General features: G+C 46.4%; 1 protein-coding gene across 9 annotated transcripts in view; it reads left to right on the forward strand.

Moving 5' to 3' along the window:
- The first annotated feature begins 744 nt into the window (after positions 1 to 744).
- The window catches only part of Elmo1 (engulfment and cell motility 1), a 578,859-nt gene continuing 553,462 nt past the window's right edge, over positions 745 to 26,141 (forward strand). For 2 of the 9 annotated variants that reach the window (XM_021254579.2, XM_021254580.2), the window contains exons 1-2: positions 1,027 to 1,238; positions 14,612 to 14,684. The gene's annotated coding sequence lies outside the window, so the exon portion shown is untranslated. Of the gene's footprint in view, positions 1,239 to 14,611; positions 14,685 to 26,141 lie in introns of all 9 variants that reach the window. The other 7 variants (XM_004840284.4, XM_087195836.1, XM_004840282.4 and 4 more) reach the window with 6 other exon arrangements.

Raw genomic sequence — 26,141 nt, forward strand, 5'->3', positions numbered from 1 at the left:
GTGCCTAGAACATCTCAGGACTAGCTACATTTCAAGGGTCCACCAGTGGCTGTGGCTCCTGGCTGCCACAGTGGCTCAGTGTAGGGTTAAATTCAAATTTCAGTGATGGGACCCTTTAGGGGAGCTTTGCCTCCCCTCTTAGATTCTGATGCCTCCCAGCCCCCAACTTAGCTCCTTTGCCCATTAGAAGGGGAGGCATAACAACTGCCTTTCGGTTTCCCAGTCCAGCCAACGCAGAGTCGCCTGAATTTGGAGAGGACAGGTGGTTTTTTGGAACCTTACGACAACTGTCATTTTCCTCTGCCAGCTAGGGTGGGAATCAACTTGTTTGACTTCTGCTACTGTTTTGAAGTAGGTTGTATGAATTAAATAATGTATCCCAAATACCCAATGGTGTGTGTGTGTGTGTAGAAATTATCACTCTATGCAAATTAGGGATTCCCTGGCTTAGCTGAAAGAAATCTTGTGGTTTCAAAGCAAGGATCCACAAATATATAGATAACTGCAGAGAGGGAGGAAACATTCCGTTATTTTTTGCCACGTGGCGCAAGGGCAAAGGCGCACGTCAAAACAAACATCCTGGTCTCTTCAAGTTGCTTCAAAGCAGCCCACAGAAGTTTCCCCTTAAAATCCCGAAGGAGCTGCCAAAAATGAATGCATAGGAAAAGCTGCCTCTCGAGGTGGCGCTGTGAGGGTAACGGAGTGAATGAGCGCCTGCAAAGCGCCCTGTCTGAGCTCACCAGAGAACTCTGCTCCGCACACACTGTATTTATGGTAGCTACGAGGCGAGCACCGTGTGTGGCACTGCTCTCCTTTTAAGCAGCGGGGCTTCCGAAAGTTGCACGCACCCCCAGCTCCGTGGAGCGAGGAGGGCCGGCGGCAGGCGCGGGCGGGGGGGCGTCTGGGCGCAGGTGGCCCCGTGCGGCTTGCGCCCGGGAGGCGAGTTCGCGGCTGCTCGCGGGATGGCTTGCAGCTGCAAGATGTGTCTCCGGCCAGCAGGAGGAAGGAAGAGGAAGTGAGAGCAGCGGCCGCCCGCGGCGCAGCAGCCGGCCGCCCCGGAGTGTAAGTGCGTGTGCGGGGCGCGTGAGATGGGCGCGGGATAGCGGCAGCAGCCGGCGGTGGAGCCTCGCTGGGTCCCCTTCTTCTTCCTGCCCCCGCCCCACCCGGGTGCGGGTCGCTGGAGCTCTGCGCTCCCGGAACGGTCCCCGGACCCGGAGCGGTCCTGCGACCCTCGGCAGGTTCGTAAAGTTTCCTGGGCTGGCGCGGCCCGGCCGGGGCCGGACTGGCGTCCGTGGGGCGCCGCGGGGACACTTTGATTTCCACCCGTGTGGGGCGATCTGCAGTTGTGCAAGTCCGGGAGGAGAGGACCGAGGTAGGGGGCCCCGGGATGGAGCGCAGGGTCCCGGAACCCGCGGAGACGCGAGCGCCCGCGTCGGCTGGCGGGAGGCGCTCGGGTGCGGGGCGGTGGGGACACAGCAGCGCGGGGCTGGGACCCTGAGCCCGGCTTCCCGGGGCCGAGACCCGGCTGGCGACTGGGACCGGGGTTCTCGCGGCGACCTCCGCCGATGGAAGGAATCTGGCTCTGCGAGGGTCCAAGGTGACAGGGGCTCGGGGCACCCGGAGCGGGTGCTCAGGCAGCCTGAATAGAGGTGGTGTTGGTAAATACCCGCCTTCCGGAGGCGCGCAGAGGTCCCCGCGGGGACCCGGACGGCGGCGGGCGGGGGCTCCGATTGGGACCCCAGCGCGGGTGAGGGGACGCACTGGGCGGCGTCTGCTGGACACCGGGCGCGGGAGCATCGGGGCTCCAGGGGAGAGGGCCGGCCGCGGTCGCCCAGGAGCTTTGAGGAAGAGGAAACCGAGAACTCTGCTGGCCGGGGTGCGCGCGTGTGCTTGGGACGCGGGCGCGCGCGGTCATCTGTGTGTGTGTGTGTGTGTGTGTGTGTGTGTGTGTGTGTGTGTGTGTGTGTGTGCGCGCGCGCGCGCGCACCCGACACAGACCGCGAGGTGACACCGACCGTAGGGGCTCGGCAGCGGGGACTCACTTCCCGCTCAGCCTCTCTGTCTGGGGGCCCTTTGAAGTTGGCCGCTTGGGGGCGGGGTGTTGGCCATCCTGGAATCCGCCACGACCTGAAACTACAGAGCTTTACCCCCGCGGCGACCGTTTCTAGGGCCCCTGGACAGCTCCTGAGGCGCCCGGGAAGTGTTTTAGGAGACCCTGTACTCTGGCCCGCAGGCCAGCTTGGCTGTGCACCCGATTCGTTAGGGTTGAGATTTTTGGAGACCCTAAGAATGGGGGTTTACCCCCTCGGAGGCCGAGGTTCCTTGTTTACCACTGCCAATCCCCTGGAAATGGGGTGGATGGGACTGTGGAAGAATGGCCCAGTGTTTTAAAAATTTCTGTTTAGAGAAGCAATTAATGAGCTGCATTTAAATATCAAATCGTAGAGAGTAACCCGGAACTAGCAGGACCACCCCACTGCACTCCCGGGCGCTTTGATTTGGATGGCAAAGGCTACAAGTTGTTATTCAGGAGGTCCCCTTGGGTCGGGGTTTTTCATACCTCCACACCTGCTCCCCAAGGTTGATTCAAGGATTCTGTCCACCTATTCACAGAGCCGGCCATCAGTATAAGTTAGGAGACAGACCCCCTGTGGACACACAACAGACCTAGTTTGTCTGTTTTCTTTGTCAGTAGCTGACCTTTTGATCCCTGCTCTTTGCTATGGTCTCCTACCTATCTGTGAAGGCTGCTGTTGGATGTGTGTGTCCCTCCTCACCGGGTGTTGATCGCTCCCAAGGTTGTTGTTAAATTAGACAGACTGAAACATTTGGAGGGAATGACTCTGAATGCTGGGACTTGGGTGTTGAAGAGGTGTCAGAAGGGAAGGGAACGATAAACTTGGCATGTGTTGGATCAGGGAGGGACAGGCCAGGAGACTGACTCAGAGGTGAGTCCACAGAAACTCAGGACCAGAATGGTCATGGAGCCACAGGATGGGTGGTCTGGACAGCCACATCACCGGAAGTACACATTGTCTTTGTTAACTACAGCCATTTCCACCTTAATTTTGCTTGTTCACTGAGTTTTTGCCCCAGAGCCTTTGCACATGCTATTTCTCTTGCACCAGGAGGTTTTTCTGCATGCCCTGTTGGCTCATTCCCTAGCTTCCTTCAGGTCTCTAACCAGTTGTCACCCTGCAGGGACCTTCCAGGACTGCTGCATGTAAAACAGCAGACAGGTCCTCCCTGTGTTACTCTTACATTGCTCACTTTTCTCTCTCAGTGCTCATTCCCTATAGCATTATATATTCACTTGCTTATTTGGTTACTGCCTTTCACTCATAGATGTTCCAGGAGGGCAGTAACCTGGTCTTGTTTACAGCTCCAGACCCTGGATTAATTTTGCAGCACCCAGTAGGCACACAGGAGATGTTTGTTGACTTGACTGAAAGATGCTCATGTTAAGAGAGGCCCGCCAGGGAAATATAGCAAGAAGATACTGCAGGGTCAAAGGAGAGGGAGAAGCTAGGCCTTGGCTTTTTCTCCCCTTCCCCTCTCCCATCCTCAGCCGCTCTTTGCTCTTCTTTCTGCCTTGGGGAGACTGAAGAAAAGAATGGAGAGGTGACTCTAGGGAGAGCATAAAACCCATACATTTTATTAAAAACACATCACCGCTCCTGAGCTTGGTGTTTCCAAAGTTTGAGTTGCTTTAGCCCTAAAAACGCTCCCTTGGGAGGAGGAAGAGGATGGGCATTCTCAAAATCGGCCTGAAGTTGGAGGCATGGCTAAGCCCCGTCACTACCGAGAAGGCAGAGGAGAGGAGCCTTCAGCTAGGCGGGTGAGGAGGCACAGAGACAGGACCAGGAGGAAGCAGGTGAGGGGCTTTTTACGTCATGAGCATGCAGGAACGTAGGACATTACAGGACTGGAGATAAACCAGTACTCCAGGTTATTTATTTACTTATTTTGCCACTATACATTGAACCCAGGGCCTTCACACGAGCTATCTCCCCACCCCTTCTTAAAACTTTTTTATTTAGAGACAGGGTCTCATCAAATTGCCAAGTTGTCCAAGCTGGGCTCATATATGGACTCCTCCTGCCTCTGTCTCCCAGAGTGCTGGTATGCCAGGTAGGTGTGTGCCCCCAAACCCAGGCTGGCTTGAGTGTTTGTTCCCTTGGGTGTCTGGGGTTAGTGGGTGGGGTGAGGTGCAGAAAGGAGGCTTTGAAGCCCTGGGCCAAAGGATGTGGCTGAGGGCGTGGCCAGGAGCTCCACTGTGCTACTGAATCCTCTTGCTCAACTCTGAAGGTTTAGAGGTGATCCTTCCTATGGAGGTGATGTTTCCTGAGCCTATCGAAGACCATGGGTACCACGCAGAGCTCTAACTGAAGCCTGCAATCACTCTTTAATGCCTGAAGCCATCCGAGTAGAGTAGATAGTTGGATTTATAAGACATCCTGTTGAATGTGGAAAAGGTGGGGAATTAATAAGCCCTCTCTGCATCACAAAGCCTGAAATGTTTGCTACTAGTCCTGCAACTTCAGTGCTGCTTCCATCTTCTCTGGTGCATTGAGGCAACCAGGAGACCCAGCATAGCAATTGTGTAGGTCCAGGTTAGGAATATAGAAGGGAATGGAAGGGGAAAATAAAGTGTTTTACAAAATAGTCACAGAATCTTGATGTTGAATCCTTGGCTCAATATGGGTTGTGATTTTAATAATTCTGGAGGTTCTAGGAATCTACATTTTAAACTAGCTTGCTTGGGATTCTGGGGAAAATGGTGCAGTGGGCCATACTTGAAGCATGTTGCTGTTCCTTGTTTACAAAACGCATTGGTTTAATCCTGCAAAAGATGTTATTTCCAGATGCTGAACCAGATGCACAGATGCAAGTAAAAGTGTCAGCTGTTGATTTAACTTTTTTTGTCATATTGGGGAACCCAGGGCCTTTGCACTGAGTACCTAGGTTTACCAGAATGGATTTAAACTGGTAACCCTCCTGACTCAACTTCCTAGAGTGCAGGAACAACAAGAGTGGGCTGACTTAACTTTCAAAAATGCCACTGTTTATGTAATGTGCCAGTGTGCTAGGCCCAGGGACTGTCACTGTCCAGAGACTGGAAACTCAAGGGTCACAGGTTTGCCGCAGGGGTGAAGACAGGTGGTAGAGCCCCGCCCCGGTATCTCTTTCTTCTTTACTTTGTACCTGGAAGGAAATGGACCACATAGACTTTTTTTCTCACCAAGTTTTAGTTGAGAGCTTAGGAGGCCTTTGGAAATGTACTTTGCTTGACCTTTCCTTTCATATTTTATGCCTAATATTCCCCATGTGCCTGATTTTAATTACTTCCAGAGATTCACAGAGACAGTCGTCATCTCTTCTGGTGGCTGACACATGGCTTCAGTGTATCTTTAGATTAAGCATTTCAGCTGGCCTGGGCATGGGACAGCTCTCTGAAGGACAGGGTCAAAGGCTGAGAACTTCCGTGCTGTTCAAAGCATGAGGATGGTGGAGGCCAAGCCATCCAGATGGCGTGAGCCTGCCGCAACTTGCATGTGGCCCCAGAGCCTCCCAACAAGCCAGTACTGAGTTCTTAGGACCAGCCACACCAAGCTGCATGCACCACGCACACCCTGGTGGCCTCGCTCAATTCCCCAGGTAATTTGATTATCTGGGCGATAACAATTGCAATTCACCTGTAATAGCTGGCTCTGAGGCCTGCAAAACTATAGCATGCCCCATGCTTAAATTAACTGCTTGTGTCTTAGTGTTGTTTTCTAACCTCTTACAAAATGAGTGTAGGCACAGTGTGAGCCGCATTGTGTCAGTGGCCTCAAGTGAGGTGAACAGCTAAGTATCAGAGAGGAGTAGGTGTGGGAGATGGAATGCTAGCTCATGAGGCAGAATGAAGCACAGCAGCCACCTGGCAGAAGACTGAGTAGAGAAATTAGTCACATGTATAAATAGAAGGAGATGCTTCTCAGGGTTTGGGGCCCCCACAAACACTGGTTTCCAGAATCTGAGTGAGATTATTATTGGAATCTCAATTTTAGGAATTGCAGGTCCAGTTTGGGGTATTTCAGTTCTAACAATGTAGGGGACGAAAGTTTCTTCTGCAGAAAATTCTGGAAAGGCACTAGTAGCAGCACTCCAGGGGGCTGGTCTTCTGGGTAGGAGGCAGTGGTTTGTGGGAGTAGGGACGCAGTCGGTGCTTGCTAAGCAGTGTCCCAGGGGGTTGGAGCACAGGGTCAAGGCTGACACCCTCCTCCCCTTCCCCTCTGGATGCAGTTTTTGAAATTATGGGAATAATCGCCATTTATTGTTCACCCATTTCATGAATGTGGCTTGGATGATGGAAATGTCATAAGCATATTTGGAGAGTTGATCTGAGTCTTAAACCCAAATTTTCCATCTCGTTCTCCTGCTGTTTCTTGCCCTGGTGCCATGATGCCCATGTTGGTGCATTCCTTCCCTGGTTGGCTCTGCTCTTAACAGCCTCTGAGGCCAGGCTCCATGTGTCAGGCTATGCTATGGGGCGCATCCCCTCAGATGAGAGCTTGGGTTCAATCCCCAGCACTAAAAACAGAAAAAACATGCCCTGGGTTCAGGTGGATGAGCCCTGGGTTGTCATGACGTCCAGAGAGCTCTCTGCTCAGAGGGTTTCAGAGTTGGTCCTTCTCTGGGTATCTCATTCTCAAGTTGACCTTAGCCTTGAGACAGTGGCTTCTTCTCTTGGGGGCAGTGTGTCCGGCCACCAAGCTCATGATATGGATGCTTGTGAGCCAGAAGGAAATTTATTAGTAGAAAATGAGAGCAGTGTTGGCCAAGGAGGATGGACACATATTCTTCAGCCAGTATGTTCTTCTCTGTGGATTGAGTCAGTGCAGGCAGAAGCTTAGACCCTTTTGGGAGGGAACCAGTTGGAGAGGACTCCTGTTGCTACTGCTCCTGCCCATAGATCAACACTAAGGGAACCAGAAACCAGGGCCTGTGACCCAAATGGGTTTTCCCTTGGGTGGAGATTACCATGCTGTTCTTTTCCTGCTTGCAGACTATAGCACATTTTACTGATGCTGGATTTCAAGCTGTCTCAGCCTCCTTGGTCTGGACGTTGCCGCGTGAAATAGTTCTTTGCTGCTGAGGCCGCCCTGTGCACTCACTGCAGGATGTTCCCTGATTTTCTTCACTAGAGGCCAGTAGCACCACTCAGCTGTGTCAGCCAAACATGTCTCCCTATGCTTTGCAGGTTGGCCAAGCCTTGCCTCCTCTTCTTCCCCAGGCTGAAAACCACTGCTTTGTTTGCTTGAAGAAGTTAGAATATTTGTGTGTTAGCAAACCACCTAGACTTTGCACAGCACTGTCAGTGCCTGGGTTTCCTACAGATGGGTTATTCCTTAGAGCCCCGTTGGCATCTTCACAGATGGGGGCTCACCCTGTGTCATTGCCTGTCCTCGGCTCTCCAGTTTTGCACCCTAGCTTCCTTCACTCCTACATTGCAGTCATCTTCCTGTCCCAGATGGCTGCAAGTTTAAATTCCATCTGTGTTTCTCCCTGGTACCCTGTGGCAGAAGAAAACTGTAAGTAGTGTTTGTGGCTCAGTTTGCTAATAAAGGTCTGGAATCTGACGACTGGTCGGTGCATTCATTGCAGCCTTTTGATGGTGGGAGTAGAATCAGGGACCGAAGGAAGTTGGGTAACAAGCTTAGGCCTGGGTCACAAGGGAAGGAGCCGTCGGTGTGGAATGAGTTGACAGAGTGAAGTGCCTCTCTCTCTGCTTGTCGGATCCTCCTTGGCTTGTGGGATAGTAATGGATGTTGATGCCCTGTTAGTGTGACCAGGACACTGTAGCAAGTCAGGGGGAAGCCTTCCAGGGGACTGGTCTCTGTGAACCCCTTTTCCACTTTGCCTGTTAGATTGCAGTCCTAATCTCACCACATTTATTTTCTTATGTAATTATGTGTCGACCTGTTATTTACCTTCTCTGTTTGGCTGCTGGAGTGGTCCCCAGCAGCATCTAGTGGCTTAAGCGATGTAGAACTATTGCTGGGTTGCAGGTTAGCTGTGGCTTCCCAAGGCAGACGCCTTCTCAAAAGTCACAGCCCTGTAGCGGCTCTCCGCCCTTCCTTCCGCCCTTTGTACCTTTTTATTTTCAGTTTGAAATTGGCATTCAAAATGCCAGTGTTTTATGCTCTGGGGTTCCATGACTGACTAGTACTCTGTGAGCTCTATTTTCCAGGCTGCTACACACAATTACCCTTAATTTTGAAATGTAATGCATTGCAAAATAATTTTTTTTTCTGTTTTTGGACTCTTTAACCCAAATGCATAACCACAGCTGGCTTTACCCTTGGCCTTCAGAAGGCATGTGGCCTGGGAGGTAGAGCCAGGCGAAGGGTTTTGGTCAGATTGCACATTTTTGGCCAAATGAGGAGTAAATTCCAATAACACTCGGTAAGGCTGGTTTCTTCCTGACTGTTGCCCACCACCACCCGACCCTGCCCACCATGTCCTAGATTCCTGTGGTGGACTCCTGACCTAGTTAATCCAACTGGTGGTCACTCAGTGGACTTGACTACTGTTTAAAAATGTTGGCTTGGGGGAATGGGAATAGTATTCTTTCAAATAATAAATAATAAATGTGTGCTGTGTATACGTGTGGAAAATAGAAACACACACACACACACACACACAGCTCGCCTGTTAATGAAAGGTCTTTATAAGCAAAGAAACGACTATCAGCTGCTAAATCCCATTTTCTCTCCTACTTATCATTTTTATAGCAAGTCAGCACAAATCACATTAAATCAAAACTTTTATCAAGGAATGAATATGTTTCCATCATATCTAGACTTACTTCATTGCCAGCAAGTAGCTTTGACTCATTACAACTATTTTCTCAATTATTATCCATTCTGCAGTTGAGGGCTTTTGAGAAACATTTGTGTGCATTTGTATGAGAGAAGCACAGTGAAGCTTTATTTATTTATTTTTTATTTTTTTATTTTTTTGAAGCTTTATTACTTGTAGTATATGTTAAAAAGAAATGTGAGGGTTCTGAGGGTGTAGCTCAGTGGTAGTGTACATACTTATCATGGACAAGGCCCTGGGTCCCAAAAGAAAGAAGAAATAAATTTTTTAAAAAGTGGGGGCTGGGGATTTAGCTCAGTGGTTCCAGCGCCTGCCTCGCAAGCACAAGGTCCTGAGTTGGATCCCTGGTACAAAAAAAATGTGGGACTTTTCTATGTAAACACATAAACACATTCAAGCCTGATGTGGTGTCACGTGCCTGTAACCCCAAGCACTGTGGAAGGCCAAGTCAGTAGAGTGGAAAGTTTGAGCCCAGACTAGGCAACTTAGCAACCCTAGGAAGCCCAGCCTGGGCAACTTAGTGATACCCTGTCGCAAAATAAAAAATGAAAAGTGAGAAGGCCCTGGGTTCAACCTCCAGTAGCACGCGCACACACACACACACACACACACACACACACACAATTCAAATTCAGCTATTGCTGGGCTATAATACTGAATGTATCCATCCATCCATCCATCCATCCACCCACCCAATCAGTCATGCAGCTGCTATTTTGAACCTGCAGTCAAGGCACTCCATGTGTAGAATATGGGTAGGGAGGGCTGAATCAGGAAGACTCAGTAAGAGACAGTAATTACTGGCTATGTTTCCAGTGCTTGTAGATCACAGAGGAAGGATTCTCCAGATGATCTTTTGAGAAATATCTAGAGCAGTGGTGGCAAACCTGTAGCACACATGCCATAGTGGGCTGTTTGTTTATCATTGAAAGCTCTAAAGGGTTTGCCGCCATTGCTCTGCAGTATTAAGGAAAGAATATATGTATTTGGGGAGTCTGGCAGTCAGCGTGGTGGAGCCAGATCAGGAAGGGGCTTTGGGTCAGCTTTTGGGAGCTGGGCATCTGGACTGAGTGAAGCAAAGCCTGAAAGAAGAAATGTCCTCGGGCAGCGGGGAAGATAAATTCGAGAATGCATCTGGAGAAAGGAGCCAAGAAACGAGGCGGCCTCCTGCGCCTGCCTTTCTAGGCCTCCACAAATAAACACATGATGTTGGTCACATGGATGAATAAATCCAGCAGTGTGCTTGCTGTGTCAGTGTGTGTGAAGACAGGTTGCCCACCCCTCCCATCTAAGCCCCACAGCTGGATGCCAGCCGCAGAGGAGCACGGGGAGGAGAGGAAGGTGGCCCTGGTCGTGATGTTTGCTTGAGACTTGGATGGAAACAAATAAAGGACTTGCTGATTGATTGGACTTGGGGGGGGGGGGATAAGAAGGACTCTTTGAAGTTTGAAGCTAAATAAATACATACTTGTTCATTGAGAAGTCAAGTCTGTTTTTGAATACACTAGCTAGGAGACTTAGGGTGAGTTAATTCTGTTTCTCAGCCTCAGTTTTCACCTCTTTCCAACAGAGATAATTATGTAAGTTCCTGTCTCTCTGGAGTTGGTGCGATGATTAAAGGAAATAATGATTGTAAAGTAGGGTGTCCCAAACTCATTGGATTTGCTGTTATTATTGATGTTATCATTACGAACTCAGTAGTTTCTGTTGAAGTTTTTCATTCAGATATCTTGCTAAAATCATTTAAAGACACATTTATTATTTCATTTCCTTCCTGTGGCATAGGGCATACCTCCTAAAATCTCTGTTAGGTGGTTACCTGGCAGTATACATCTTTTTGTCCCTAACAAAGGAGAATAAATTGCTAAAATACAGGTCAAGATAAATTACAATCAATTATGAAATAAAAGAACTGTCATAATGAAATGTTTCAGCAATTTAGGGTCCTCAAACAAAAGCTGTTATAAATAGATATGTCTCCAGTTTAGTTCAAACTACCCTGACATTTCTTTTCTCTCGAGTGCTCACTCTCTCTCTCTCTCAGCCTCTCTTTCTTTTTTGGTACTAGGAATTGAACCCAGGGCCTTACACACTGAGCTATACTCCCATGCCTTTTAAAATTTTTTATTTTGAGATAAGGTATCACTGAGTCACTGAATTGCCCAGGCTGGGTTTATACTTGGGATCCTCCTGCCTCAGCTTCCCAGAGTGCTGGATTACAGGCATGAAGTTCAGCTGTGTCTGGGGCTTGGATTTCATTATTTTATTTCATTATTATTTTACTTTGAGAGAGAATGAAGGTTTGTGATTAGAGCTCTTTCCCTTCCCTTGAGTCCAGGTGTCTGGGGTTGTTTGTATTTTTGAAGTGCGGACAAGAACCCAGTGAGACATCCCAAGTTAGTGGAAGAATAGTGGAAGAGCAATTGTCAGGAATTTAAGTCTGTTGAACTGGATTTCATATGATCATGAAATGTAGAAAGGAAACTCCTTGGTTCTGGTGATGCTTAGTAAACCTTCCTTTAGAATCACTAAGAACCCCCTAGTAAGTAGGAGATTATGTAAATGTTCACTGGCACTTGGGTAGTTATAAAGTGTTACATTTCCATTTAAAAATTTGAGTTAGTTCGTCAGACTATCAACAAGATTAAGAATTACTCTTGGGGTCTGCAGATCCAGTATAGCTCTGCTGTTCCAGCATCATTAATTGAACCACTTTAAACAGTGTCCCTTGTTGGCCAGTTCATGTTATGGCTTCTTAAACAGAGACCACCTGCTTCTATTTCTGTGCAGCATTTCTGGCTATTGGCCATTTGGGTGGGCGCCTTTTCTACTTGATGCTCCTTTGGGAATGGAATCAGCTTTCAGAGTCATGAGCTCTTTAGCTCATGTACCCATTAAATAGTCCCTTAGTGTGGTTTTTATGGCGTGGGTTGCAGAAAGATAAAACAACATTAAAATACTATGGACAGATAAATGGAAGCCAGAGACAACTGTGCCAAGTGGAAGCCAGCTGTCCAAACCTGTGCTTTGAAAGCTGTCTTCCTTGGTTCCCACTCTCTTCCCCTCTCCATTACTATAGTTCTGAAAAGCTCCTGACCTAATCACTGTGTGCAGATCTGGATTGAACTCAACAAACTACACACTCTCTTCAGGGAGTGACATATCCAGCCCCTTTCTTTTCTTTTATCAAGCAGGGCCATCAGTAGGGACTGGTTCACTCTGAAAGGGACGGTTGTATAGCGATGCCCCTTTTCTGTATATCAGGATTGGTGTATAGCTTTAGGTAGAATTTCAATGTTAAATATGTTTAAGGACCCATAAAAAGACTTCTGCAGTAGTTTATGGTTAATTATCAGAGAATTATATCGCACCAAGCTATATAACAGTTTAAGAGACTTAAAACATATGTATTAACTCACTTCATACCCATTTCTCAGATGAGGGCATTTAAATGTCAGAGAGGCTGGCTGACCAGCATCATACACATTCAAAACTGGACCCTCTTTACTGCACTGTACCGTCCGGTTCCCTTGCCCACTGCCAGTTTCCCATCACTGCATTTGTTTTTGCCTCTGTTGAACCTGTTGCATTAGCGCACTGTGATGAGTGATGCTCCTCGGGAGGGATGGGGAACAATCTGTGCTGAGAGCTTTGTCACCTCAGGAGCATGTAAAAGAGCAGTCAGGACAGCAAACCATGACCCAGCTGTGGCTGGCAGCTCACAGGAAGTCAGAGAGAAGAGGGCAGAGTGGCGTGTTCCTTTATGCACTCTGTGAGATGCCACTGCATGGTGGTAGACATTGTATTGTAATTGTGGCTCACTTGCTTAGATCTACTTTGAATCTTTTCAAATGTGTTGCCAGCAGTTCTAGCACAGTGAGGTGTACAGTGGAGCAATCTGAGACTTGTTGCCTGGACCTGCGAACAATAAGACGTTTGAGTATGTACGGAATATGAGATGTCATTGTGAACATTTCCTGGTCTATTTTTATTTGAGCGTCTGTGTATCTTTCAGACAATGCAAAACTACCTTAAGCTAATTTTTCCTAACCAGATCAGAGAAATGACACAAACTAACTTTAATATTGAATTTCCTCCTTCTTTCAAAATCCAGCAATTGTATGAGGAACAGTTGAGCCATCCATTTGAAGTGGCAGTTGCACAAGAGGGTGCAGGAAGCCACCTTCTCATGTTTGTCCTCTGCTACCGGAGAGATTTAAAGCCTTTGACTTTAAGGATGGGCTCCTAGTCTATTTTGCATTCTTTTATTCAGGATGTGAATGTTCCTTTAGCATTTGATTTGGCAATTATTTTAAATCATTTGCTTATTCACAAATATTTACTGAGTATCAGCTGTATATGTGATATGCTAGGTGATACTACTAGTATCACCTACTAGTGGGCCTCTGTCTTAGGAAAAATAAAAGACCTTGTCTTAGTCACTCTCCAGTTGTTGGGACAAAAGATACCTGATGTGCAGCTTAAAGAAGGAAAGGTTTATTTAGCTTACGGTTTTAGAGGTTTCAGTCCATGGTTGGCTGGCTCCAAGGCAGAAACAGCATGGTAGAGGGGCATGGTGGAGGAAAGCTGCTCAAACTATAATAGCCAGGAAGCAGAGGGAGATGGGTAGGCAGGAGCTGGGGACAAGAATACACCTTTCAGGTCCCACCCTCAGTGGCCCACTTCCAACCAGGCTCTACCTCCTAATAGCATATTCAGCTGTGAACTCAACAGAGAATTAATCCACTGATGACTATAGTGTCCTCATGATCCAGTGCCCCAAGTCCAAGATCATGAGACTTTGGGGGAAATTTTAGATCTACATCATAAAAGGCTTGTTGCTGATTTCCTGCTTATACACTAATGTAGCAAATGCACATTAATCAAAAGATCACACAAACAAATGTGACATTTCAGCTGGGCTAAGGGCTGTGGTGGGAAGTTATTGATGCTAAGAAGGCCTACAGTGGGGCCACTAATGTATTCAGGATGTCTAGAAAGAGGGCAAAAAGATTTTATGGAGGACAGAGAGATGTCTATGCAGACATCTGGCCTCTGAAGGCCATGGAAGGGCAGAACTTCACTCTAGCCCTGTGTTAGCTTGGGAACAGGGGTTGATCGGGACCACAGATCTGAGCCTTTATCAAAAGGGCAGTGGGAAGTCACTGATGTGTTTGACCCAAGGGAGTGACATGGTCACATTTCTGCTTGAAAAGATCTTTCTGGCTTCATTGTGTAGATTTTACATCACTTCCAATTGGTCACAATGTGACTGCATTATTACTAGAAGCTAACAGTTTCTGAAAGAATCAATTTAGCCTCTAGTGTCTACAGATTTTAAGCAGCAATTTAAATGAGTGATTTAGCATGGGTGTTGCAACCACTTAGGAATGATAAAGGACCCATTTCTGTGGAACTCAGCTTTCCAGTGCCTCCAAGTCTTGGGTGACTCAGGGGACTGCATTTTAACCAGACCCTCAGGTGCTCTTGGTGCAGGCGACCCCAGCCTTTCCTTTGAGAAGCCTCACCCTAGCAAGTGGTAGGGAGGAAGAAGTGGATTGGCAGCCTCAGGGTGCAACCTCGTCAGACAGTCCAGGAGGATGGATCCTCTTCATGACCAGGTTTGAACCTGGACTCCGACTCCTCCTCCCAGTGCTGCAGGGATTTTCTTCCAGTGCACCTGAAATGGATTCTAAATCCTCAGAGTTTCTGCTAATGTGTTTTCTAATCCTTTCTCATGCAGCTCATCTCTCAGCTCTGTGGCCCACCGTCTTTGTGTCTCTGATATTCTGCTTTTCAGTTCATCGCCACTGAAGGTAAATCTTTCTCTGTAAGTCCTGGATTGGGGGGTGCTGTGTGTGATGAGGTGGTGGCCTGCTGATGGAGAGAGGAGTTGGCCTGCATTGCTCTCTGCCTGGGCTCAGCATCCAGGGGAGAGGCTGGTCCATATTGCTAGTTTTCAGAGACATAAAGGGCCAGGTGTACCAGAAGTAGTTTGGGAGTCCTCTCCTTTTGCTCCCTGTTCCCTCTGCCTGTCTCCTGATTCTGCCCAGAAGCTACCTGTGAGTGACAGGGTGGTCTAGGATTCTCCCCAGAGACTATCAGAGTCCAGAATTCCTGCTCAGGTGAAGTCAGACCTAAGTGAACCTTAGGGGCAAAGGTCGTGCAGAAGACCTGGGCCTGCCGAGGGAGCAACAAGTTCCCTTTGCAAGTTCTGGGCCTGGATATCATCTCCTCTGGTCCCCATGGTGCCACTTGGTTGTCCCTTCCTGTGGGAGCCTTCTGTGATTCCCTAGTGCTGGCTCCTGGGATGCATGATATGCCCGTTTTCTGGTGGTGCCCACACCGCTCACTCCTGCCTGGATCGTTTCCCCTGGGTAGCCTGGAGGACTTGAGGCTGGTGCTCCCCGCTGGGCCCAGAAGAAGTGTCCAGTGAGCATTTATAGAAGAAAGTGCTGTCTTCCCTAAAGCATCTGTCCCCTCTCGCCTCCCCCACAGCACAGCCAGTGCTGGGTCTCAGAAGTGTGCTTCTCCCTTCCTCCCCAGCTCCTGTGGGTTACCAGGCATTCATGACATACACGGGGGTTGGGATCTTCACCACACATGTGGTTACCCACACTTCATTTATTGCATTCTGAGAGCACCAAGGCCTTGATAATTTTTGCTTCTAGCCTATAATTGCATTTATTTTCCTTGCAGCTATCAGGGATTTCAGCTAGCAACTGAAACTTGATACTGTCTTGGCTCCTGATGGCTGGAATGATTTCGCCTGATGTTTGAATGCTGAGCTGAGCCCGTTTCTTTTGAGCCAAATAGCACCACACTCAGTCAGCCCCAGACCTAAGTGTTCTGAGTTCACCCTGGATGTGGGGCCGATTTGGGCCTTTGCAACCACATTCGCGGGCCTTCCACAGCCCCCTGCTCCCTCTGGAACAGCCATGCAGCTCTGTGCTTCTGCCCCAGGGAGCTGCTGCCTGGTGCTGAATGTGTCTGTTCCCATTTTGCATCCTGGAACTGGGGAAATAACCACAGGGTGGAGTCATGGCCTCTGTGACAGGGGCCTGAGCTAAGACACCATAGATCACCTGACCCTGCAGCTCCTTCCCTGCCGGGGCCACAGCGATGTTTGGCATCTCTTGGACTTAGGTCAAAGCCTTTGTCTAGTCATCCCTGAGAGACCTGGTTAGATCCTTTTCCCCAATTCAGTTACTCTGTGTTGGGCCCCTTGGGGAAGGCTGAGAAGATCTAACAGATGAAATTTTGGACAGTGAAGTAATGCTGTTTTTCAAAGAAACTCGACCTTTCTTTATTCTGGACCTGCAGACTGGCTCAAGTCTAGGAACTGGTTGAGAGGCCGTCAGTCTGTTTTTATATTCAGATTAGAATCACTTTGGTTTATTTGACCTGGAACTTTTCTGCTTATATAGACAATTAGGAATTTAGTAGGGTTCTGTATTGGTCTATTTTTTAATTACTGTAATGAAATCCCTGAGGCTGGATAACATTGTAAAGCAAAGAAGTTTATTTTGGCTCACAGTTCTAGAGTTGAGGGTGTACAGCTTACGCCATCCTTCTGGCTGAGTTCCAGGGAGGCTCCGGGCTTCACGTAGCACAGGATGCAGTGTCCTTTCCCTTATAAAGCCACCAGGATTCAATCATGGAGTTCCAGCCTGGTGCCCTTGTCTAATCCTAATCCCCTTCCAGCAGCCCCTACTCTGCACACCACAGTCAGGTTAGCCTAACCTCTTAGCACCTCAAATGCAGGTTCAATTTCACCAAATGATCCTTGGAGGACACTCTCAGTCCACATCTAGACCATAGCAACTTCCCATCTGACTCGCTTCTAAAAGTTACCACGATCAAGAAGCTCACCCCACAGGCCTGTGCAGGGATAGACTTTTCCAGTGGTGGCATTGACTCTGCTGTCCAATTTGGTCACTCAGTGTCACCGGAAAGTTCTTCGTCACAGTCCTTGCTGTTGCCAGCCCTGACCCCACCTGGCCCCTCAGACACTTCCCTCTCAGGGCCTCGCCTCTACAACCCAGACTGAAGTTACTCACTACTTCCTTTCTGTGTAACTTGCTCGAGTTTATCAAGCTCTCAAGACTTCCATTTCCTCTTGTAGAAATGGAAACAAGGCCAGAGTACTCTTGTCAAGATTAATGGAAAGTGTCATCAATACGTACCAAACTTGTTTGGGCTCTGCAGGGGTGAAATTGCTGTCAAAGGATATATAGTTTTTGAACCTCTCCACCAAAGTTGCAAACCCCAGTGAGCTCCCCAGGGTTACACCCTTCCTGACTAGTGTCCTGTACCCCTTAGCTTTGCTGGTGATCTGAAACGCATGCTCGATTCTAACTTTGATAGGAACAAAGGCCATTTTCATCAGAATGGGTTATGTCTGTGAACAAAAATTCCTATTTCCTGTTCTTTGCATTGTGACTTAAATTTCAAGCTTGCTGTGTTTCCCATTAACAAAGTTTTCTGGGGCTTGTTCTTTTTTTCGTTTAGAGAAAATACGATCTGTCTGGGGCAAGTGGCCCTTTTATGTACTTTCCAGATGCTCTGAGAAGTCCTGGCTGTGGGCTTCATTCATCAACTCATGTTCAAGTCCACAGTGCCAGGGCATGATAGTGCTGAAGGGGCAACTGTGCGCTCTCTGGGGGAGCAGGCAGGAATGGGGACAGCTGCATGCAGCATGGCTGGCACTCCATGCAGGCAGGAGCCCACATGCTGTTCACCAAAGTGTGCTTGGTGAAGATTCCATCCCTGGGAGGCTCCGTGGAGTCTGGTGGTCCAGTTGCAGAACTTGAGATCAGACATCCAGGGTGCTACCCTCAGGGATGCCACAGACTGTCATCAGTGTCCTAATTTCAGTATTCCTGGCTGTGAATGTTGAAGGAAGGTGCTAGATACGATGGACACATCCCAAGCTGAAACCTGTGGATCAATCAGCTGCTTTAGAATTATCTCAGCAACTTGAAAAAACTGGAATCTGGAAATCTCAGCTTCAGCTGATTCTGGGGAGGATTCCCAGAATCCATGTTTAGACAAAGAGCTCCTCACCCCAGGTGACTGTGCTGTGAAGCCCTTGGAGACGTCCAGGTGACTTCTAAGTCTGCTCCCAAAAGCACCATTCCTCACCTTTCACAACCTATTGCCATCTTAAAATGTCTCTTGGAAAGCCTTCTCGGCCTCTAAGTGAGCAACCCTACGTAGGAGATTAGTTCAGGCCTTTGTGTAGAGAAAGAAAACAGAACTAAGTTAAGACTCATGGGTTTGTGCTTGTTCAGTGCTCCACCTGCTCTGCTGGCCTGGGCACACATCAGTATAATGACACTTTTGTAGTCAGTTGTCTTTGTATTGGCTGCACACTGCCTGCCGCCTGGCAGAGAATCTGCCTAGTAGGGGATTTTCAAAGATGGCCGGATGGGAGAATGGTAAGACTGAAGATCAGCCCTTTTCTCTGCATCTTAGTACTTAATTAGTCTATTTTTTTTATTATAGTGAAATACTGGGTGCTGGGTATTTTATAAGGAAAAAAGGTCTATTTAGCTCATAGTGCTGGAGGTTCAAGGGTGTGGTGCGGACATAGACTGGGCTCTGGAGAGGCCTCACGATGGCTGGCATCACTACGACCCCAGTATGTGCACCAGGAGAGATCCACATGATGAGACAGGAAGCCAGAGCACAAAGGAGGTCCCAGGAGAGCTCCACTCACCCGCACCCCCACCCCAGGTCAGTACCTCTAGTGACCAATTAACTTCCCACTACACCACGCCTCTTAAAGGTCTGTTTTTATTTTTTTTCCCCCATTTAACTTTATTGGTACATTTTAGGTGTAAAATACATTTACATACATCATTGGGCTCTTGTATCTTGGTGTATACAAGATACATGCGTATCTTGGTGGTCTGTTTTTAAACAACTGGAGTCCATGCTTCCAACCCATGAGCCTTAGTGAGACACATTTAAGCCTTCCCCAAGCCATAGCAGCACTGCCAGGAAAGATTTCAAGAATGTGGCAGACAGACCTGGAGGTGTAGGTCAGGAGCCAAGCTCTCACCTAGCAAGTGTGCGGCCCTGGGTTTGATCCCCCACGCTGCCAAAACATTAAAATAAATTAAAAAGAAATGTCTCAAACAAATCACTCCGGTATAGTTGTGATTGCTAATCAAGAGGTTTCATCTGTGCTGGCCTCTTCCTCCCCAGTTTGTGACTATTACAGAAGTAACTGTATTGCATCTGTTGGTGGAGCCTCCAGAAAGGATGAATCACTGTATGGAGTGAGTGGGGAAGGAGGTACGTTGGATGCAGATAGTTTGAACCCAGGTGTTCTGCAGATCCTTCCAGAATAGTATTTGGCATTTCCCTTTCTGTACTTTCCCCCAGCCCCATTGAAAAAGCCCACAATCTGTGTGCCCAATTCCTGCTCTGGACGGAACAGAGTCTCCCAGAAAAGGAAGCTGACTTCCTGATGTCCTCCCACGCACACAGTTCCGGGTGGCACCATCCCACGCTGTTTGCATCACTGAGCTGTGCACTGCCAAGACTGCATCTTAAATTTAAACACATTCCGATGAGAATAGAGAAAGCCCGGGGGAAGAAGGTAACACGTCCCCGTAAGAGGTGCGTAAGCACTGTACATCTTGTGTTTTGCTTCTGCTTTTGGATTAAGGACAGCATGTTAATTAAAAAGTAAAAAGCTCATCTTCTGAGCTGTGATTAATCTGTGTATTGCTCTTCTTTCATCTGTTGAGTCTTTGAATTTTTGAAAACATGAAGTGCGAAAAATATTTCCTCGGGGTCTTTCTAATGTGCCTTTGCATTTCGATTATTTTGATCCGTAGGTGATGCGTTGACTTGGGAAAGAACCAGCATTAGAAAAAGGAGGGACATGACAAGGTGCTGGTTTCTGATTATCATTCAGGTGGCACAAAAGTCTCTGGGCTCTGAGGATGAGGATACACACTCGTTAATTGGTCCTGCCCCATCGCTGTCTGGAGTAGATTATTCCCTTTCCTCAAGACTGCTAAGCAGCAACATAACTGGATTCATTAACTTGAGTTCTGAAAGCTCCTCTTAAGAGTTATTTTTGTCTTCATACAATTTTAATATTTGGGGACAGGCTGCACCATTTTCCAGGTGCCAAAAGTGATCACTCAGTTTTTTTTCTTTTATGAGATGCTATTTTAGATTTAAGAATATTTTATTTTTTAAATACTGTTTTGTGTCTTTGACCCAGTTCTCTTTCTCCTGGGATGTCTGTCCTCTAAGTTTGAGGTTTCTAACATTAGTAAAATCTGGAATATTTAATTCCTTCCAAATAAGCCACTGTCCTTGTTGTCTTTCAATATGTCCATCCTTTGTGTTGATAAATGTCTTTGTTGCACCTATAGGGAAAACTTATTTTTCCCCCTTTTGATTAGGAGAAGGAATCCCTAGGGACTTAGAGATGTGTCCTGGAGCACTCAGGACGTCCAAGCTGACTGGGCCAGGCGCTGCTTTCCTTATTATTCCTTGTGCCAGCATTTACATATGTGTTCATGGAGGATGGGCCATAAAAGAGAGACCCCTGGCCTCGCATTAATAGAAAGCTTGCCATTCACAGAAGAAATGAACTGTCAGCTCCCTTCTCTCATTATAATTTCCTGCAGTCTAGAAATGAGTAAGTGACAGCTATTAAGAGGGCTTTAGAATAATTCCAGCTAGAAGCAAAGATAACTGTATTATCCACTACCACTTATACTCATTTCTATGCACAAAGGGGCTGAATGTTTGGAGTCCATAAAATACTTGCAAAATGTCATCCTAGTTCATCTTATTTACGATTAATTAAAAATATTCTCTTTTTTTGCCACCTCCTGGTGGCTTTGGTTTTGTGGGCACCTGAAGGAAATTGACATTCAGTTTGCAAGCTGTGACACATTGTCAGGGCTAGTTGCTGCCACCCAGGATGAGGTAACTGAGGGTTATTTCACTCGAGGTGCCAGGGCCCTATAACAGGAGCTTTTCCTGCAGGGGAAGCAGAGCTTCTTGCTCTTGGCTGGGTGCAATCATGCCTGTTGTATGTCTTTTAAACTTAAGAACTTGAAAAACTCTTAGCCCAAAACATATCTTAAAAAGTATCTCTGCGTCTCTCAGCTAATATAACATATCACAGAGATATCATTTTATTCTATCAATTGAGCTGCAAAACAGTTGTCATTTTGGGCAAACCATGCTGTCCCAAAGAAATACAATGAAAAAATAATGACAGAAAAAGGATTGAAATACCTGAGCTTGAGAGAAAATTGTTCATGTCAGTCTTTCTTTGGAAACCCTTGGTGCCGGTTCCATACCACTGCTAGTCAGCTTTTTTTCCACTATGACTTAATACTTGAGATAATCAACTTCTCAAGGTTTAGTTTGACTTATGGTTTCAGAAGGTTCAGTCCATGTTTGCTCAGCTCCATTGCCTGTGACAGGGAAAAACGTCATGGTGGAAGCATATGGTAGAGGAAAGCTACTCTTTATGTTGGCCAAGAAGCAAAGAGTGAGAGGAAAGGGTGGGTGGCCTGATATCTCCTGCAAGGGCATGTCCTTAATGACCTAGCTTCTTTCCACTAGGCCTCAGCTCCTGGTGGTTCCTCCACCTGCCATTAATGCTATAGGCCAGTGACCGTGACTTTAACACATGGGCCTGTGAGAACATTCAAGATTCAAGCTATAGCATTGCATCTCTGATGTTCAGATGCCAAGTGATTTGAATTTAGTTTCTAAGGAGGATCCTGTGGTGGGCTGAGCCACTGTACTCCCTTTAGGGGCTCAGGTAAATATTTGTAAAGGTCAGTGTGTGATTTCACAGAAGCGAAGATACACAATCTGTTACTGATATGGTCTTGGATGGAGATCCCAAGTCAGTGTTTCCCAGAATATGGAGGAAATAAGTTAGGCATTAAGGCTGGCTTTTAAGAAACATTTAAATAATTCTTTATTCATTTTAATGTATATTCGAAATCCATCAAATCTATGATTTCACTGATTTTCTTGCTTTGAGTGAGATTAAGATGCAGTCATTAAATGAGAAATTCAGGTGTGCTAGGGCTGAGAACTGGTATTTGAAGAATTCAAGTTTGGGAAACATTAATGAAATCCAAAGCCTGGGTTTTGAATGATCTGCTAAGGTAGACAGGAATTGATTTGTGGTCTTCTTAGAGTTGAGACTGGACTCCAAAGCACTGGTGCATTTATTTGTGAATAGCAACATGGACGTCCAGCCCCTATGCGGGGTTTATTGTGAAGGATGCTAAGTGATGTGTTCTCATTTAGTTCTGTCTCATTAGAGTCCTTTCAAATAACTACAAGTAGAATACCTACTTGGGAAAACTCAGAGTTTGGAGAGGCTGAGTCACTTGTTAGAAGTTGTAGAGCTAAAAAGAGGCAGAGCTAAGTGGAAAAGGCCTGTACCTCCGTTGATCTTAATTCAGTAAGAAGAGTTAACATCAAGGAAGATCTTGAAGAATGGCTCCCTTTGTTAAGAAATTAGAAAGGCCCTAGGAACAAATATTTATTGAGAGCTTACAAAGTGTGTTAAACTGCTTCGGCCACTCAGGACCTCAGACTTGCTCTGGAGAGTTCTGTGAATGAAAGGATTGTCACCTTACTGGAGTGGGAGACACATAGGAGATCCCCGGGGAAATTCTTTGTGTATTAGTGTACTAAAGACTGGGCAGCTCACAGTCAGAAATCTGTAGTATTGATGGTTTTCAAACTTGTCTGACCACAGCTTCCCTTTTCTCTGATAAAAATCTGTTTGCAGAATCAATATTCTTTGGAGCGAGCCCTTAGGACCCAATCTAATCCTTTTAATAGATTTTAAACAGGCAAAATCTGAGGTTCATGATAAGTTGGCCAAAGTCAGAAGTCATTGCTGGGAGAGTTTATGTCAATTCGTTCGTTCGTTCATTCATTCATTCCTCTATTTGGTAAACATCCAGTGCCTCCATGTGCCAGGCATTCTAGGAACTGAGGGTACCATGTGCAAAAGTGGAAATGACAAAGATGTAAGAAGACATAAATCATTTTACGTAATAATTACAGTGGATTGAATGTTTGTGTTACCTCCACTCCCGCCTCAGATTCATACATTGAAATCCTAATGTCTGATGTGACAAGTGCTTTGGGGAGATATTAGGCCCTCCTGGTGGAACCTTTGGGAATGGCACTCTAGTTCCCATATAAAAGGGATCCCAGCAAACTCTGATTCTCTTAAGGTCTGCCATGTGAGGACCCAGAGAGAGGCTGGCAATCGGCAACCCAGAGCCTGACTGTCCAGCACCCTCATCCCAGACTTCTAGCCTCCAGAACTGAGAGAAATTGCTTTCTGTTAAGTCATCCAGGCAGTGGTACTTTGTTAGAGCAGCTGGGGTTGACTAAGAAAACACTAAATCTACAGAGAAAGAACATCCTCACACTCCCTGGATAATCTCAAGACAGATGTCTTTTTCATCTTTCATCTTTGTTTTCCCAGTGCCTAGCATGAGGTAGAAATGATGTAGTTTCAATAAATATTTGTTGAATAAATGAACATGGTGTTAATGATCTGAATCCCCCCCCCATTTTTTTTAAGGGATTTAAAGTCAATTTAAAGTAATAATAGCAAGTGTTTTAGTGTGTATTATTTTGGGGGATGTTCATTAGTTACCCCTACTAAGAAGCCCAGTTCTGAGTAGCATTGACCTTAGACATTTATTAGAAGAAAGATGATTTATGAAACAAGTGATGTGTGAAAAATCATCTCTATGAGGTATTTTAGCATTGTTAAGCTGTGTCACTGGCTAGAATTATTAGATTGCATCTGATTTTTGATTCCTAGGCTTTTGGCCTAAGTACCAAAATTTCCAAGGCCTTAACCAAATTGCTATTCTTGGGGAACATGTACTTTGCTCAATTGCAGTAGAATCTTACTGATTAGTCCACTCTTTCATGCCCTGAATTAGTGGGTACTTGTTATGTGGTCCAGTTGAAAATTTCTTGAACTAAATGGCACGTGGTGACTTTCTCAGTATCTGTCCATGAACACCAAGGATGAATGGAAGGATGCCCAGCTTCTTTTGCACTATAGGATTCAAGCATAAGAAAAGTGGCTAATGTTAGTGCAGTAGGAGAGGCCCATGAGCCCACTGGACCAGAGGCTCTCAGCTGGCCAGATGGTCAATGCTAGTAGGAAAGGTTAAAAAATAGTCAACAAAGCAAATGTCTTTCCATTTGCATATATTATTCTTCAAGGAATTCATGGCCGAGGAGCAAAACGACCATTTTTCTGTGCAGGAAGTGGTGACCCGATGCCTCTTGCTCAAGGTCTTGGGGGTTTGTGGGGTCTTGAGAAGCAGGGTACTTGGTTCTTGATCTGGACTACACAAGGAGCTCCCTGCTCCAGAGGGGGCCTACCTCAAGGTCCCCACATCAGCACTCAGCAGAGCTCTTAAGACCTTCTCGCCTCAGTCTTCTGGAAAGCAGGTCATTTTTTTAGGGGGAATGGTATCATCAGTTTCACACAGTGGTATTTTAGTGATTACAAACACAGCCTGGCTGGTAGAGGACACTTACAATTTAAAAGACGAGAAAGGGAAATGAATTCACTACCATCTGTCAAATCTGTTTCTAGGCTTCTTGTGAAAATCTACATTTCCCCAAGAGGTCATTTCCCTGAGAAGGAATTATTTCACTCTCCATCGCTTTATGGAGCATAGCAAAAATCAGACATTTATCTTTTTGGGGGGAAAAGGCAAAAAAAAATGTATATAAAAGGGTTAGGAGTAGATGTTACAGAAAATAAAATAAAATGGAAAAGCCTTGAGTTTGATCAAGCCCCAGAAGTGAAAGCAGAAGTTTTACAAGTTAGGTAAAGAGATAGGACTTCAGCATATTTGTAGTTTACTGTACTTTGCAAGAGGAATGTCTGGCACGATGTTAGCGTGTGTTGCTGAAGGGAAATGGTGAAGTATTTTTCCTTATATCTTCTTGGGAAAGTGGCTGTAATGGGGAAGACACTGATGCAGGGTGAAAAGCATGGATCCTGGAATCGGAAATAGCCAGGCCTGAGTGCCCTCCTTTGAATAGAGTAGCTGTGAAGATTTAAGCAAGTGATGTAGGCTTTTGAATCTTAGGTTGTATAAATGGGGGTGATAATCAGACCTGCAGGCTTTGCAATGCAGTGTGTAACAGGCCTCACACACTGGAGTACCCAACAGATGGTCACTTTTAGTACAAGTTATGGGTAGAAAAGTGTCTACATGGCACCCACAAAATCCAAAAAGGTGCTCTGAAATGCCTTTCAGACTTTGTGACCTCATTAATTGTGATTTTTGATTTCCTAAGAAATGTGGGGCCACCTCCTTCCTGAAACACATTTTGGAGTCTTTACCACCAGTTTTTATGAATACTAAAACTCTTGTCCTAAATAGGAAAGTAGGTGTTGCCTGCTTCCTCCATGAACTTGAACACCTGTTTAAGCATTTTAAAATCCACCAAAACACTTCGAAAACCTATTGCTTTTCCACAACCAAGCCAATGTTCACCAAAACACATGAAAGCCTATTGCTTCATAACTAAACAAAATCCCCTAAAAGCATTGTCTCTGCCTGTCTACAGCCAAGAAATGGGAAGGCCACAAGAGCTTCACTATTAATGCCACTTATGTGTTGTGACTTGTACCAGGTCCCTGAGGCCAAAGCAAAACAGATTTTTTAGGCAAACACTCTGATGAATTAAGCCAATAACATGGTGCCTGTTGGCCAGAGACATGTGAATTCTCTGTGTGAACTCACATAAATAAGACCCTTTCAGGGCTGGAAAATAAGTCTTTGATAAACAATGCAGATGCATTTCCTCTTGCATTTATTTCTCTAGATGCTATGCATGTAATAAGAAATCAATAAATACTGTCTGCTCACTCTGTGAATCCAGTTGGGATGAGAATGAGTCTGTGGTGTTGAAATAGTGGAAAGCCAATTTTCTTAGGCTGAGATTGGCTTTAATCTTGTTAGCCAGATGTTCTAAGCATTAGAGCTTACCAGCCCAATGAGGCCACACATATCTCAGTTGCACAAGACAATTGGATTGTGAACTGCATTCTTTAGAGGTCATCATTTGTGTGGGGACAGAAGCACCTCTTGTCTGCATTTCAGGAGGGTAGGTTGGCTTCCTGGTCCCCCTAAAATCAGAAACACCATTGCTCATCACTTTGGACTGCAGCTCCTCCTGGTAAAATCCCATTGCATTTGTCAACT

Source organism: Heterocephalus glaber, unplaced genomic scaffold (genome assembly GCF_053883595.1).
Source record: "Heterocephalus glaber isolate CG9 unplaced genomic scaffold, H.glaber_assembly_v1.0 deba00001610, whole genome shotgun sequence".
NCBI lineage: Eukaryota > Metazoa > Chordata > Mammalia > Rodentia > Bathyergidae > Heterocephalus > Heterocephalus glaber.